Source organism: Panthera uncia, chromosome F2 (genome assembly GCF_023721935.1).
Source record: "Panthera uncia isolate 11264 chromosome F2, Puncia_PCG_1.0, whole genome shotgun sequence".
In the NCBI taxonomy this organism is placed as follows: Eukaryota; Metazoa; Chordata; class Mammalia; order Carnivora; family Felidae; genus Panthera; species Panthera uncia.
This window is the reverse complement of record NC_064812.1, coordinates 55,593,032-55,611,013: the sequence shown is the minus strand read 5'-3', so window position 1 is coordinate 55,611,013 and position 17,982 is coordinate 55,593,032. Positions and strand designations below refer to the sequence as shown.

General features: G+C 36.1%; 1 long non-coding RNA gene across 3 annotated transcripts in view; it reads right to left on the bottom strand.

Annotated features, from left to right (window-relative positions):
- Positions 1–17,982, bottom strand: part of LOC125924840 (uncharacterized) — a 581,404-nt gene that overhangs the window by 43,047 nt on the left and 520,375 nt on the right. For 2 of the 3 annotated variants that reach the window (XR_007458595.1, XR_007458594.1), the window contains 2 exons: positions 9,463–9,525; positions 5,700–5,819 (listed from right to left, as the gene is read on the bottom strand). This is a non-coding gene — a long non-coding RNA (uncharacterized LOC125924840). The remainder of the gene's footprint in view (positions 1–5,699; positions 5,820–9,462; positions 9,526–17,982) is intronic. The other variant, XR_007458596.1, reaches the window with a different exon arrangement.

Below are 17,982 nucleotides of genomic sequence, written 5' to 3'. Positions count from 1 at the left end.
ACATCACCTATCTTGCAACATGGTTAAAACGAGTACATTTTATATGCAAATATAATTCCTAATTAGTCTGAGCTAATCAACATGCTTTTAAATGGAATTGTATTACAACAATAACAACAACTACAGGAACAAAAGAAAATCTTATCAGTGCATCCCGTTGTGAGTATATATGCCTTTTTCTTGTTCTTATAAAAAATGGAAATACCTTTATTAGCTAAAATATCCCTAATCCTGGATGATCCCCATTTTGAAATCAATGCTTACAAAAGCTAAATTTGAAGTCAAGACAACAGCTTTCATAAGAATCCTTTTCTTGAGACTGAGATACAAGGTTTAAGTACCTGGCACTGTTTTAAGTGAATTAAATGTTATCAATGCTGTTAATCTTCACAAAAGCCCCTGAGATAAACTCCTGTTATTCTCATTTTCACAGATGAGGAAACTGAGATACCCAAAGGTGAACTTATCCAAGTCACAAAATTAAAAAGAGAAAGAGTCAAAATTCTTGGTATTCAAAAAGAATTCCAGAACAGTTTATAGAATGCACTTTTATCCACTGTGCCCACAGCCCTCTCATGGAGAGATATGCAAGACAGAGGTAAGATATAGTTAAATATAAGTTTAATTAGTGGTTGTCTCACAGTTACAAATTCAGATATGCAATAAATATTCTGATATAGGTCAGAAACTTGGATCTGCATAAATATAGAATAGCATCAAAGAAAGAATAAATAAAATGTTTTCTACATGATAGTTTAAAAAGCAATTCATATTTTAAAAAATGTGAATGACTCACACAGATATCTAATAGTATTCATTAAACATTTAAGTTGACTGAGCTTCCATCTTCTCTTTGTGTATTTCCCAGTGAGGAGGATAATGCATAAATTGTTCTTGAGGAACTTCAATGCCTCCCTTATCCCTCACTCCCCAATTTTTCCTCCAATCTATACCCAGTAGTTATCAATAATAACTCCACCATTTCCCTCTTCCACCTACAAGAACCACACTGTCAGTATTAGCAAACTCAACTTGAGGAGACTTCAAGATCAGTCAAAAGGAATATTGATTATTCTGATCTGATGAGGACCATCCTTTTAGAAAGCACTTGAAGTGTGATGTTATTGAAAAACTGTACTCTTTAGACTTTCACCTACATGTGAGTTACCATTGCATGGCAGTCACAATAGAAAGAGCTATAAAGATGGTAGAAAAAAGATAAATAGTCCACTCTTGATCTCAAGTATTCATGAACAGTAGCAAAAACGATAAAAGGAATGTGAATGCATTTTTTTTTTTTTTACTGTAACGTTTACTTAGGTCAAGCTTGAGTCCAATGGCTCACCCATAACAGCAACAAATAGCTCAAAGCAATCACCAAAGAAGTTTGGTTGCATTATTTATATCTAATGAATCACAACTTAAAGCAGCTATTTAAAAATATCTTAGGGGTGCCTGGGTGGCTCAGTCAGTTAAGTGTCCGACTTCGGCTCAGGTCATGATCTCACGTCCGTGAGTTCAAGCCCCTCGTCGGGCTCTGTGCTGACAGCTCAGAGCCTGGAGCCTGCTTCAGATTCTGTGTCTCTGACCCTTCCCCTTCTGTGCTTTGTCTCTCTCTGTCTCAAAAATAAATAAACATTAAAAATATTTTAATGGTAGCTCAATTTTTCAACTCTAGGTATCAAAATATTTGGGAAGGTGATCAGACTTGGAAAGTCTCATGGCTTTCCTTCATTCCTTCCTTCTCTCCTTTCTTTATTTCCTCCCTCTTTCCCTGTCTCCCTCTTTCCTTCTCTCCTTTCTTCTTTCTCTCTTCTTTCTACTCCCTCTGTCCCCTTCTCCCTTTTCTCCCTCTTCCATCCCCTCTATCCTCTCTTTTAAGTTTCTTATTTCTTGGAAAGAATTAGACTCACCACTAGAAATGTCTAAATAGCTACAGTTCTTTCAATAAAATAAAATAATTCTATATATTGCAAATGTCATGTCTCCAATGTTCAAGTAATAGAATTTTTTCTCATTTTGTAATATAAGTAGAGTCAAGAAAAAGTAAGAAGCATTGGTTACTTTTTCAAAATAAAAGGGAAATGTAAATTTGAAAATCTGGAAACATTTTCCTTTTAACTTCTTGAACATCTGATGAAAATCATCAAAGGAAGCAATTCATTGCTACAAAATTCCTACTATCTTGTTGAAAAACACACATTTACTAATTATTATAAAATAATGTGAGTCTTGGAATTTACTATGTAACATTTTATGTATTGAAATTGTTTTAGAAATAAAATCCTACAAGTTTTTAAGTTAATAGTATATAGATTGCAATGTTACTGAAGATACAATAGCCATATGAAAAATCATAATAAACATCTTAGCATGAACTGCATGCATAACCCTATTTTAGCATAAGTACTTGCTGAACTCACCATATTATAAGGCAAGTATTGTGACTTTCTTTCAGAAATGTGGAAAAGCAGTTTGCTATTCTCTCCCACATTCTCTGGGTTTTTATAGGCCAGTTCACTTTGTCTCCACTGTGAAATACCTTAAAAGGTAATAAGGTATTCTGATCTAGTAGTAATTTATTATACCCGTTAATCTTGTAAAATTGCCCTTTGCATGTAATAATTTGTTATTCTTTTATTAGACCTTCTTCTGCATACTGTGTTTATCATAAAGATGTCACCATTGTGATGCCTAGCAACCATTACAATGTTCTGGAGGTGTTTGCATATATTTTCCTGGGGGAGAGATCTGCGTGGTCCCTGCATGGGAGAGCTGTCAGTGTATTCTGATGTATGAGGATAAAAGGAGCCCCTGCTGCAGACTCCAATAAGCTCAAGTCACAGCCTGAAAGCAGTGACTTGGGCATCACTATACCGTGTTAGAAAATGTGTCAATTATCACATGGACCGCCTAAGGGTATTGCCTGGGTCTAGGTCATAAAACCATCAAGACTGAAGGGAGAAAAAATTGATGAAGAAGTAAGTTGAGTTAATTGATAACAAGGAAGCCTGTATATGCAATGTTCATTGTAACTTGAGACCCCCCAATTTTTGTCTGAGAAGCTTTCCTGTGGATGATCCCATGAGTAAAACTAAAGCTGTCTATCTTCTCCGACATAAAGTATGCATAACTGGCATTTTAGGCATTTCCTAAAAGCCAGTAGGTAGTTGTCAAACTAGTCAAGAAGCCATAAAAATAAAAATAAAATCATGCTAATAATGTTATAGTTGTTTTTGCTATTATTGTGATTCTTAATATACAGTGCTATTGTTTATATGTGAATACAGTGGGGACCACTTAGATATGTAGCCTAGGGCTTAAGTCATGAAAGCTTTATGCACCACTTATGTAGGTTTCTGTGCACTTTACTCAGGGAAAAGGGAAAATACATATTTTTCACACATTTGCAGGGGTTTCTAAGTTAGTTCAATGAGCCCCTTTTCAAATTTCCTTGCGTTCCCTTGAATTACTGATAATATTTAAGGTATTTGTATCAGATGTGTTCCTTTAAGAAACCACTCTTCACTAGGCATGGAATAAGCATTAAAGAAACCAGCTGTTTAAATAGGGTGCCAAAACTTACCACGTGGTCAGTTTTGCTAAAAATTTTAATTTTTATTATACAACAAATCATTAGTTTTAAGTATATATTGAGGAGACAGTTTGCTCAAAATAGGCAGCAAGGCACACATAGATCCTGAGGTAACCAGGATTACTGCCTCAGACTTTTCAAAAGCACATCCTTTTCAAAATAACATTGTTAGTACAGAGGCACACAGGCCAGAAAATTATCCATCATTTTACTGGTGCTAAACAAAAAAGATTTTTCTAAACTAAATTTTCAGTTTTATATTAAAAAAAATATAAAAAGACATGGCCTCTCTCACTTAAAATATAATAGAAGCATTTTTCATGAGAGTGATGTTAATAGTGATGATAATTATAAGCAATATTTCCCAGTATAGATTTGTTTTCTGGCACTGGATGCTTTCTTTGAAAGCAAAACCAAATATTGAGTTAAAAGAAGCCATATCAGAAAAAAGAAAAACAAAAATGAGCTTCATTAAGATGTTTAACTAAAACCTTTTATTTCTTTAACTGGAAGATGTTCTTACTACCAGCCAGTATTCCAGTGAAGTGGACAGACGTTTTATTAAACCTTAGCTCTCATCTATTCTATTTTTGCATAAATTGGTACAATTTTTCTATGTGTGCAAGGACAGCAATGCAATCTTCCAAAGAGATAGTTTAAGTTTTTTATTTATACACTACATGGCAAGTAGGAAGATGACAGTCTCTGGAATCTATAGACTTACCTTTGCTACAAGCTAGCTATGTACCTGTCAAAGTTATAGAAGCCTTGGGTTGCATATCAAAAAAAAAAAGTTTAATATGGTCATACCTGCTGAAAAAACTACTACTATGAAAACAAGTGGAATAACTGCTGTTAAAATATTTCAGAACAGGCAGTACGACAAAATATTACTTCTAATTGTCCACATTAGGCTTAAATTATAGTCCATCACTATTACATATTACTATTATTTTCAAAGTACACTCAATTATTAACTGCCTAGGACTTTTAAAACAGACTAAAACTTTCTTTTGATAGCTAAATAAGTTAAGAAAAGAAGGGCTATTCCAAATAGATATCAGGTTATCAATTTACCATTTTTTCTTCCTTTATTATAATTAGAGGAATTTGTTCTGAAATGGAATGGATTATAAGGCTATTCCACAAATATATGAAAATTCCAAATTTTGGCCCGGAACTATAGGTCATGAGATAAGATACAATTCAGGTTCAGTATCTTCGGAGGGATTCCACACAAAGGGAGTAAAAGCAGAATGGGGTGGGGAGGGTAGTAATTTAAATTGAAACTGTTTCAAGGATAATATTATATCACATTCTATTAGAAAATAATAGCAAGAATGGTCCCTGGGCACTAAAATTTAATTGGGCCTGCTCTAATAATGTGGGGTGTGGAAAATACACTTTAAAACTGACCTGAGTTGTTTGCTGTGGCTTTCAATGAAGAGTTTCCTTTATCTTATTGCAACAAATTTATCTTCTAGGGATATCACAGGAAAGAAATAGGCAACTCTTCAAACAAGATAAATAGAAACTTTTTAATGAAAACTTCTGTATCTCAGGTTTATAACAATACCCATTCATTTGTACATGACATCATAGCTCATGAAAAAGGACTTCAGGCAGAAGAGCCATATTCTCTTAGATAATAAATAAAAAGTGTGCTGATATCTAGACTGGGAGTAACCCTCTTGACCAGAGCAGAATTGCTCCTGTATTAGCTCTATACTAACTCACAGAATGCAAATAATAAGGAATACAACCTGGTTAATTAGTTGGAATTAGATGCAGCTCCAGTGACAGAAATCCAAAATGAAAGTAAATAAAATAAAGCCACTTGTTTCATTCTTTCACATAAGCAAAATCTGGGGAATTGAGTGCTCTTATGTGTTCCAAGATTAAAAGGAATCTGGATATTATGTCATCAACATGTAGCTTTTACCTCATTGTCCAAGAAGACTCTTCAAACTCCAACATCCCAAATTTACATTCCAACTGGAGGCAAAGTTGAATGATAAGAAATTGTGCATCATTGAGGATAAAAATAGAAGCTACTGATATATACTCCCAAGACACAAAGAATAAACATTTTTGTTTTCCTTACATTCATCAATCCAGGTTAATTTAGCTGGCTGCTCTTCACTTCTGTGTTCACTAAAGAACATGGATTCCATCTTCCTTTCTTCTTCTTCATCATTCCTAGTTTTAGTTTATACAGCTGAACCTGGAACATAGACATGTCCACCTTGAAACTCACGTGAAGGGGGAAAAGTAGAACACATGAACAATTTTTCAAGTCCTACATCTAGAAGTGACACATATTAATCATTTTACTCATCTTTTGTTGGCAAGAATATCATTATATAGGTACATTTAGAAGTGGGGGGCACCTGGGTGGCTCAGTCAGTTGAGCATCTGACTCTTGATTTCGGCTCAGGTTATGATCCCAGGGTCATGGGATCACACCCCACAAAGGGCTCCAGGGTGAGCATGGAGACTACTTATGATTATCTCTCTCCTTCTGCCCCTCCCCTCTCTCACATACGTGTTTTCTTTATCTCTCTAAAACAAAACAAAACAAAACAAAACAAAACAAAAGAAAATACAAACAAACAAAAAAGAAGTGATTAAGGGAGGGTAAGGCAGTATCGGCCTGAGCATCTACCTCCCAGCTACAAATTTATTATTATGGAAAAATAAAAAAAAAAATTTACTTTTTATTTAGAAGTCTGCTCTATTCAAAATGGTCTATACATTCCTTTTCAAGTCACATATAACTGACACACACTAAACTTTCACTTTCTGGAACATAGTTGTATTTCTATAAAGAAATACTAAGGAACACATTATTTGAAACTTAAGGCTTTAAAAAAAGAGGACAAAGAGTTATGAGATGAGATAGGCATTATTGTGATTAGTGCATGAGGAAAAAGCAATTTAGATAAGGATGGCATTAGGAATGACAAATGAAGAAATGATATAGAGAAGGGTGAGGTAAGTGAGTTGTAGCAGAGTCAGAGATGTGGCCTGGGACAAAATCATGAGGATCTTTGAGGCCACACTGAGGATGTCACATTTTATTCTGAGATGCGAAGCCCTGAGATGACCCTGAGCACAGAAGTTACTGATTTTTCTTTTGTCACAATAGGGCTAATCTAGCTGCAAAGTGACTAGTTAGGAGGATACTGCAGCAGTCCAGAAGAGGAAGGATGATGTTGGCCTTGCGATGTGGTCAGATACTGGACAAAGTCTGCTGACGGTTTGGATACGGTGGGCAAAACAATAAAAGAATTCTCAAGTACTTTGAAGCAACTGGTAGAATGGATGGAGGCACTATGGACTGGCAAGGGAAACTGGCAAAGGATAAGCAGTGGAGACGAAACCAGGAGTTATATTTGGAACATGTTAAGTCTGAGTTGTAGATTTCTATCTGTGTTAACTTGAGCAAGTAACTATATCCCACACTTCTTACCTATAATTTGAGAATAATAATATTATCAACTTCATGGAGTTGTTATGAGGACTAAATTAGTTAAGACACGTAAACCTTTAGAATAGTGACTACAACATAATAATGGCACAATAGGGCTAAACAACAGAAAAAGTATAAATTCCAAAGAGAGATCATTGGGAGGGAAGTTGGGCATATGAGTCTAGATTCAGACAGGCAGTCTTGGGCTAAGGGTAGAAATGTGAGGGCTCTAGCATCTGGCTGGTGTTTAAAGCTCTAGGAGTGAGGGAGATGACTTAGGAATTGAGTGTAGATAGAAAACTAAGGAGCTCAGATGCTTAGATTGAGAAATCAATCCAGTGTTTGGAAGTGAGGAAAAATGAAGAAACCTGGATAAGGAAACTAAAAAGAAGTAACCAGTGAGGGCATAGGAGATCCCAGTGAATAGGATGTAAGACTTTGTGTTTCCAACTTGACATACAGTGGGCCCAAAGGACCAAGACTAAATTAATAAATGGAATAAAGTGATATTTTCTTAGTGTAGTGCTGAAGTTAAAGGGACTGGTATTACACAGACATAATTGGCTGTAACTGAACACATATTGACAAAATGTGACTCCACCCCTTATTTCACATTGCCTCAGAAGCATTTGTTTAAAAATGTACCTTAAAATTTTGTCAGAAATCTATATCGAGACTACATGTTTATAGTCTCCAAAAGTCATCATGACATATGTTCACATATAGTGTTCTAGCACCACCATATTCTATAACATGTCAAAGATCACCAGAGGGGTTTCCCTCTAACATCCAGCTCTACTTCATGATCTTTCTTTTAATGTATTTAACCTTATTATTAGAAGCTCATTCCAATAATGGAGAAGGGAGAAGCAAGATTAAATATATTTATATCTGTTTTGGTCTTCTTACCTTGCCATTGCATACCTTGCAATCATTCTGGGATTCAGAACCTCTTGAATATTTAGTTCAAGGAAAAACTGAAAAATTTTAGTATTTTTCAAAATAAAAAATAGTTTGGGTTTTGATTTGAAGCGAAGTGTGCAGGTTAAGTTGTAGCCTATTTTTCTCAATATCAGGTGTTGTGCTTTAGAGGTAACAGCCATGTAGTCTAAACAATTTTACATTTTCTTGACAAAACATTTATGTCATATCATGGTAGCTTAAAGGGTCTGAGTCCAAAATGGAATGGACTAGAATTAACTAGTAACTTAGGCATGATTGGGAAATGTTATTTTCCTTCAGAAGGGCAAGAATTCAATTTAATTTTCTAGAAAAGGTAATTTAGAAGTAATACTGCAGTATCTATGTTCATGCAAATGTAAGCAAACCAAACACATGCATGACACATGCACACGCACGCACACACACACACACACACACACACACTTTTAACATATTTCTAAAAGGTGAACTAGGACAGGAAAGGACACTGTAAGAAACAGTAAGATCAGACCAGTGACATTTAATTTCCAATAGCACGTTGCCAGAGGTAGAACATAAGGATAAATATTTAAGTTACATGTAATGTTATAGACCAAGAGCTCTGTTTCTCTAATCAAAACTAGTGCAGGGATCTGCCAGTTGCTCAACCTCATGACCTAAGGTGATAGAAGATTCATAGCAAACTAAAACCAGCTGGATAGATGTGTAGAGTACACACAGCTGACTCCAAATCCTTGAATGGATGTACAAACACAAATATGCATGTGTACACTGTGCGTCTGCTTCCTGTCAACTGCCCTCATTAGGTGGGATAAAGGCTCAGGCACACGTTTAATATAATTGCTAGTAAATATGGTAACTATTTTCTTCTACTAAAGTTACAAAATTCTTTGAATTTTATATCAGGGACTAAATTTGTAATGGAAGATGATGTTTGATGGTGTTTAAATGCAGAGTATGTCACTTTATAAAGCATAGGCCTCTTTTAAGTTATTTTTTTTTAACTTCTTGACATGTGTCACAATTTGGAATTCTGCTCTCATGGGATAAATGCCAGATTACATGGTGTAGTATTTTTATCCTCTGTACTTTCGCTGTAGAAGCATACAACATCAAAGGAGAGGCACATCACTCACATCAGCAGAAAATGGAATAGGACTATAATATGCTGGCTTTGATCTTGCCTTCTCATAATTATCTTGGCTGCATGCATGCATTGAGAGTAAGATTTGAATTAATAAGGCCAAGAAATCTTAGAAAATGTAAGAGGTATCCCTGAATATAAACCTCACCTATCTTCAACATGATAGATTGCAGTGAGGTCTACGCAGTTGTGAGTTGTTAATTTAAAGCATTAATCGTGAAATGTTATTTTCTCTTAAAACTTGTCACTGCTATATTTAAGACAGCAACGCTGGCAATTAAGACATAATCACTTTTAAGTTCAACTCACCTCTAATAAAGAATATTTACCTGACGTTCATCTGGTTTCATGTGGGTTTTCACACCACAGGACCTAGGGTAAAAATCATTAAATGTCTTTTTTTTTTAAGTCATCATTGCAGTTCAGTCCACTCATAACAAATTACTAGAATATTGCCTCAGGAAAGATATTGCTTTTGATATGGAAAGTAAATCAAATCATCAACATCTACATAGGATCTATAGACAGAGTATGGGGATATTATATTCTGAGCTAGTCTCTTCATTTTCCTATTTGCTTGTTTACCAGTGTCGATTGTCATATTGGCTGAAAGGATTCTATCTTCCCTTACATGAGTAAAAGTTACCCTGTGTATTGGAGGTTAATAAGGTGGCTATGTTTCAGAAACATCAAAGGCCAACACACTCTAGAGATTAGAGAGATTTCGGCAGCAAAATATTTCTGCAATATGTGAGGATTCAATTCCCTTTGTACCTGATTAGTTACCACACATGAGAGGCGTTGCCCTCTGTCGACACCAAATAGTAGGTGTTTCACTCACATAAAGATGTCTCACAAGACATTGTGTACTGTCCTAACTAGAGACTGCTTCACCTACAGTAATTTCAAGACTGTTCTTTTAAACTTGTTAACGAATCTGTACCTGAAATAAATTAGAACCAAAGTATTCAATTTTTATGCACTAAACGCAAGTTAAATGCACATGAATAGAGCCATCAGATTGAATAACATGGAAGTCAGTCTCAGTTCCCCTCAAAACCTTTTACCAAAAGAAAAGAAAAAAAAAAAGATGTTCTAAATCTTAGAAAGCAGGATTAGAAGCTATTTGTGTAGCAAACTGACAAAAGAACAAATTTCTCTGAAGAAACGTTTCCTCTCAGGATTTAAAATAGCTCCTGATTCTCTCTAATGACCCAAACTCATTTTGTAATAAATTAGGGTTGAGAAATAAAGAATTTCCTTCCAAGAAAACAGCAGCCACAACTTTCATATTTTTTCAGTGTTGTGAATTCTAGTTTGTGGTATAAACAGTAATAAAAGCATTTGCTTCCTAAAAGTGGTGTTCGATTCTATCTAGTGAGTTTCCGAGAGAGCTAAATATACAGGATACTCTTTCACTGATGCTTCTATATACTAGGCCGGGAAAGCTGAAAATAAAAAGCATTGCAGAGTTGTGATAAGGAATGATACATATTCTTGTCTCCCATTGCAGACTTCCCATATCCCTGGTTTGTGCTTTGACGTGGTGTGTTTGCCTCTGTTTGGTTATCTGTAGAGTGGGCCAGGAGCCAAACAAGAACTCAATTCCAGTGGAAAGGGAAGCTTTGTTTGTACCCCACCTCCTGAAGTGCTGACAAGCAAGAAACCAATCATTCTCCTAAGTATGTGCTAGCTTCCCATGGAGGTTTTATTTTTCACTCTGGGTAAAATGAGAAATGTTGAAAGTTTACAGACCAACAATTAGCTAACCCAAAGTAAGCATCTAGTCTTTAGTAACAGGAAAGCATCTTAAAGGAGAGGTCGATCTTGTCACCACTGGAGTTAAAACGCTGGAGGAACTTGCTAATTTAGGGGAGAAAAAGTCTTGTGAGCAGGTGTACCACCACAATCAGAAATATTCTTAAAACAAAAGAAAGAGCACAAGTATTAGGTAGGCTATCTATATCCAAAGAAGGAGTAAGCCTCAGCAATCAGAGTTGGCCTCTTGTTGCAAAATTCATATGGTCTCAGTAGCTTGCGGCCCTGCCAACCAAAATTCTAAAAACTGTTTTTTTTTCCCCCTCTCCCACATCGCCCAAGTTCCTTGCAGTCTTAAGTGTTGGAGAAAAGGTCACCAGAGTTAAAGCAGTGGCTGGGAGGACTTCCCATATAAGCAAAGCCCATTCCCAGTGGCTGTTACATGCTCATTTTTCCAGCTGAATGAAATCCAACAAGGGCAAGCTTGGATTCAGGCTCACATCAGTCCAGTCCCTTCAGCAGGGCCTGGATATTAAAGTAGGGGTGATTTAGGGAGCTGTGTGTGTCGGCATCCATCAGCCAAGAAGCGCAAAATACTGCTCAGATCTGGGAAGCCCTTCAGCTTGGCCGCATGCTCTCACCACCGCCTAAGAGTATTTGAGCACAAGATTTCTTTCCTTGTGCATTGAATGATTGTGGTGCACTCTTCAAACAGAAGGAAATATAAGACATCCAGAGTGGTTTAAGAACACCAAAGCTTCCTTCTCTGGTTTTTACTTGAACATAAAGTATATTTAAAATGCCTAAAGTTATTTTATACCAGAAATGTACAGATTCCAATATCAGCACCAGATATAAAAGTAAATTATTTCAGTAATAGAACGTTGTGGTGCAAAAACTCCTCGACAAACAACAGCTCCTTCATGATCTCTAAGCCTATCAATTACATTTTATTATTTCTCTGAATTGTGGCATTGAAAAAATTTTAGTGTTAGGTTGTTTATAGCACTTGCATATTTCTTCAGAATGCCTAAAACAAAGAGACTTTCCTGCAAATGACAGACTGTAATTTCCATATTTCAACAAATCTCTTTCATTTCCTAAATAAACAACAGAAATTTCTATCTGAGGTCCCTGTGACCTGATGACTCAGCCAGTAATTCAAACTCCTAGTGCCTCATGCAAGCAACATTTTGGAGAACTGTGGATTTAAGGGTTGTGCTGGAGAAAACAGCCATTTCAGAAAGACGGTGGGTGAATTTTCATTCCCATTAAAAGTATTCCCATATAGGGCTGATATTTGACTCACTTGTTTTCTGTCAATAATTTCGGGAGAGACAGAACTGATTAGAAGCTTCAACTCCAGTATTTACATCTCTGACTTTGCCCATACATTTCACTTAAAATATAGACACCAGGGACATTCTATTCTGAGCTATGTAAGGGGAAGGGTGTGTTACTGTTTTATTATTGATGCCAACCACATGGCATAATTTCACAGGTGTAATTATTACCCTGATCCCGGGCTTTTCTATGGAATTAAATATTGCAGATTTCTGTTCCCACACCAGCTAAGGTGACTTTTTTTTGGTAATTTTACCAATAATACAGTCTATCAAAATAATTAAACATAAATTCAAGGTAAAAAGAGATTGTGATTTTTTTTAAATGTTGAATCCTGACCTGAAGTGAAAAGTGTTAATAAATACAAAAACATTGTTGCCTCTCCAACTGTCAGGATTATGTTACTAAAAGATGCATAATAGTCGTATTAAAATCTCAAGACATTTGTGACTTTATAAAAAAATAGAACTAGAAAGTTTGAGATCAGGAATATATATGCATGAAAACTACATACAAGTATTTTATGTTTCTTAAATGAAAACAGGGAATAGTAAACTAAATAAAGAGAAGAGCTATGAGGAGTTATACACTTTGAAATATTTACAATTAATTGTTATTTGCTAAACATTGGAAAATTTTTCAGGAATTTTTCCTACAGAATTTAAGTAGAAATCCTTATGAATCTGCTCCGGTTAATGTCTTATCTGGCAGGCTATGTGCATAATGCCAAAATGCTTCATTTACCTCATTACCTGGGATACACAGAGGTTTGTATCCTGCCTCTTTGGGCCTAATATAGTTTTTGAGAAACACCAAGTAACTAAAATATTTGATGTGAAGTAAAGGCTTTAGGTGATCCTTAGTTAACCTATACAACTCAATAGGTATTTCTCAAACACCATCAAGAGACACTAGCTTCACTTGTGATATCTTTTGCCACAACAGTCATGGACCCTCTAACTGACTGCTAGCTCATTCTATCTGAAGTCAGAATCAGTCCAAAAGCAAGGTTCTCTCTTTGTCTTCTCTGCCTCACACCTTGTGTCTAGTATAGTTGACACTTAATAAGTAAACTACATAATTAGAAAGAATACAGAAAGATCACTTTATGTAAACAACGTAAATGTATTAAGCAAAAATAAAAGTTTTTCAACCAGTGTGGATGCAATGGTGCAGTCAATAAACACAGTTAAGCAGTCAAAAAATAATAATACACACTTTCCATTTCTCTTGTATCTCAGTGTAGAAAATACTAATATGGACCTACCTGTAATGGTCAACCATACTTGTAAATGTCTCCATTCCATGCTGCTGACTTCTTACACAGACTATAAGTACTACAGATTCTCTAATGGATCTGGTTATCCACAAAGACTGAGAATATTTTTGTTAGAAAACCCTCAAGTTGGGGGCGTCTGGGTGGCTTAGTAAGTTAAGTGCCTGACTCTCAATTTTGGCTCAGGTCATGATCTTGTGGTTCTTGGGATGGAGCCCTCATCAGGCTCTGCACTGACAGCATGGAGCCTGCTTGGGATTTTCTCTCCTTCTCTCTCTGCCCCTCTCCTGCTCTTGCACTGGCTCTCTCTCTCTCTCTCTCTCTTTGAAAATAAATAAACTTTCAAAAATAAAGAAAAGAAAACCCTCAACTTGGCCTGAAACTTGATGTCAGGCTGTGGCAAGGTTGTAGAAGCAAATGTTGTCTTCTTAATCTGAGCACTCTTTACTTTCTCTGCAAGTAAACCAGCAAGTAATTCCTAAGGAATTTTGGTAACGTTTGCCTTGATTCGGCAATGTCTTTTGTTTGGGGTGTGGGGAGCAATTTCTAAATGATCTCAATTTTTTTCAGATCACATGCCTATCATTCCTGGTCGTCTTTGTAAAGCAGATCATATGTTCCTGTGAGTCCTTTCAGATTTCAATTGCTCATTTACATATGCTCTGAGATCTATAATCTTACCAAGTCTATTGCTATTCAGTTCATAAAATATTGTTTCAGATAGAAACACTTGACCTCTAAGAAGAGTCAGTGAAAAAGATGAATGTTGTACTTGACCTTACAGTGTTTAGTGTCTAGTGAGAAACACAGAAAAGTAAACAAAAAAATCAAAACACACTATGATAAAGTCTATGTTAGGTATAATATAGGATTTCAAGGAAGCATATCACCTAATCCAAATATGGAGGCTCAGAGATGTCTTCTTAGAGAAAGTAGAAGTCTAAATTGAAGTCTGAAGGATCAAATGAAACCTGAGGTAAGTTTGAAAGTGGACTGGCTCATTGGAGGGTGGAGCAGCTGGGCTATAAGGTAAAAAACTTGGATGATCAGGAGAGTGCTCTAAACAAAAGATTCCACATAAAGGTCCTAAGGCAGGAGGAAACAACTGCAAGGGTCAGTATGTTAGAGAGGAGACATCTGGAATCAAGTAACACAGAGTCTTGAAAGTGACATGGAAGTATTTAGACTTCAGTCTAAGAGCAACACAGAGCTGTTGGAGGAGATTCTAGGAGAGTGGTGACAGGACAAGATTTGTGTTTTAGGAAAATCACTTTGATAGGGGCGTGTGCATAGCAGATGGGAAGAAGATAAGACAGAGAGGACAGTAAAGTAACCCTGATCTGGCTGAAGATGGACTTTACCCAGGAAGTGGGGCACACTATGCTCTGGCCCTGGAGAGCAGCGATAAGAACGTACACAGACAGACAGATATTTTTGAGTCAATATCTGAGTGCCTATGTTTTCTTTTTTAAAAAAAGCTGTTATAATACATTAATAGGGTTACGTGTTAAATAGAGTTAAAAGATCAGACTGAAGATTAGAAAATGTGAATATGTTGGGTAGCAGTCTTCAAAGCTGTGGGGGTTTTTCCAATAGTTCATTCAGTAAAACGGGTATGTACGATGAAAAGCGTGACCGAGTAGTTGCTCTGGAATTGTGTTTTACAAGTGCAGTGCAGAAAAAGAGATACTATAGAAGTGGGGGACTGATAGCTGTATGGTTTCATGAGTTTGTGCCAGGGACAAACACAAACATGTGTTGGGGCTGGAAATAAGAGCAAGTAAATTACAAGAAGATATGTTCAGCTTTTATGGTAATCCGTGATGACTTCTGCTTAGTTATATACTAACTTCTTGTATAGATCAAGAAATGGGTATTTTATAATCCCTAACCCCTAAGCACTACAATCTAAGCTTGGGGAGATCGAGAGCAAGAGGTTGCTGATGAGTGGGTTGTGTGTAGAGAAGTTGTAGGGAGGATAAATGAAAAAAAGGGAGATCACTAAAGGCACCATATAAGTGAGAGCATAAGATAGTCGGAATGATTAAGTAGTTTCTGGATAAAGATTCAGGAATTAGAGTTCAAATTTCTTGATCTGATAGTATTTCTAGATGACAAATCCATGAGATACTCATGGAAACGGGTAGCCAAACTGAGTGTGTAATCTGTGCATCTATGGGTGCATGGGTGGATGGGTGGGTGGGGTTAGCAGGGGAGATCAAAGTTAAGAGCCATGAATGTGGACAGTAGAATGGATAACCTGCATGAAAAGCATTGTCACAAAGCATAGTGCCTGGGTATTAAAAAAGGCAATGCAAAGCCTTAACTGTGGAGCAGTCAGAAAAACAGAAGATGGTAGCAGTGAGGGAGGGCAGGCAGTGAGTTGGGAAGGTAGGCACTTGGGACAGCGTGTACCGTTTAAAACTCATAATTAGGACGTAGCAGAATGCCTTTTCCACCTTTAGATCCTGTGATAAATACCTAGTTAAGAAGGACTGTAGAAGTGTTTCATATTATACAACGTTCCAGAATATTCTCTATGAATTTTGAGAGGGAGGAAAGGAGAAGCAGGGAGAAATGAAGCAAAGAAAAAATGGGTATGGGAAAGAAAGCAACACAGGCAGTAACTGGAGGGCTTAGAAGTTTAGGTAGTGACCAAGGATTATAGGAACATGAGATGTCGTGTAATTAGATTAAATGCAATTAGAAAATAACGTTTGAAGTTAGTCAAACAAAGGGATTCAGGGAGTTTTGCCAAAGAGAATGTTCCTTTTGGTAACCAAGGGCTCTGGTAGCATCTGAATACGCCAAAGAAACTTGAAAGACTTTTCTCAAAACAGAGAGCAGAGTCTGACATCGCTTTCACATGACTGAAAAAAACATAAATTTAATTGAACTGGACTCATTATGAAACCTCATTGAATTCCATTATCAATTAGGAAAGACCTCGTACTAGCATAACCAAACAATAATTTTCCTGACTTCCTCATTTTTTCCTGCTTTTTTTGGCCATGAGGAAGCCAGAGAACTATTCAGGAATGTTGGGATGGGGAAAGTAAGGGAGGATTACAGTTCTGGCTCCTGACTCTACTCCACTTCAGCTTCCCACCCTTTGCTCTTCCCTGTCTCTAAAAAAAGCAGAATAAAGCTTATTTTTAACAAAGTTGACTCTTCTGTCTCCATTCTGCTTATTTGATAATTTTGAACTAGAAAGACCTAAAAATCAGGTCATATGACCTGCTTTAAAACACCCCTAGAATGTGAGAAGCAATCTGAATGAACTTTAATAGTGCCTTGCTGAGATATATTTAACCACAAAATGTTGCGGTTGCTTAAAGGAAAGATAACATGAAAATTATTCTGTTATCTTTGTATTGTCTAGTACTCACTCCTGTCTCCCAGTGGTCTTGAGTATGGCAAGGCTGAGAAGCAGACTGCAGCCAGTATAAATTCCATTAAAATATTGCATTAACCAGAATTTGGTCCTGAACAGAGAGCACCACTAGCTGAAAAGATGCTGGAGCGTGATGAAAAATTTAGCTTGTGTTGATTAACTATCTTGAGAAATATAATTTTTGTGAACCTTTAAATTATTCTGAAATTAAGTTTTATAGTAGCTGTATATGTATATGGGCATATTTGTGGGTACAAAAGAGATGAAGGTAGCTTTGCTGTATACTTTGCAGGGCAAATTTCTCTGATATTGTCACAAAACAGGAATACTTTTCCCCCTCTTTAACATTGGCTAAATTTTTCCACTAAACTAAAATACTGAGTTTGATTATATAGAAATATCTACCTGTGGCTATTATTTTTTTATTTATCATTTTGTATAACTTGATCTTTATACAATGTGAATGTCAACTGCATATGATTTTGCCTTTTGATGTTAAAAGCTTTTGTCCATTGATGGGACAATTCTAATGATAGCATTTTCAGAGTTAAAATGTATTTTAAGCTGCAATAGAGCATAATATTTAGGGAACTTTTAATGTGCCAGTAGGTGCTGAATTACATATTTGAGTTACCCCATTTTATCTGATGACTCTTATTTGTAGAGTTTAATAAATATTTCTTAAACTCTTCAGAGTAGACGAGGTCTCCTTTATCTAATTTCCTCTTCTGGGATTCATAAGAGACTGTACAAGTAATTCTACACTATTACTAAAATTCTCAGACTAAGAAATCCAACAAGCTCTCAGGATAACACATTTCAGTGTTTAACAACAGGTGTATTGAGAGTTTTCACTACTTTCTTCTAGCATTTTTAACTAAATCTATATCTTGTTGTTTGTTTCACTGTGGATATAATGAATAACAAGACAAACGGGCAAAAGTATTCCTTCCTTTCCTTCAATATCTGAACTTCACACTTGCTTTGTCTCATTCAATCTTTTATAATGATTCCTTGTAATTGGGATTACCTCTCTTGAAAATGCTTAAATATATAT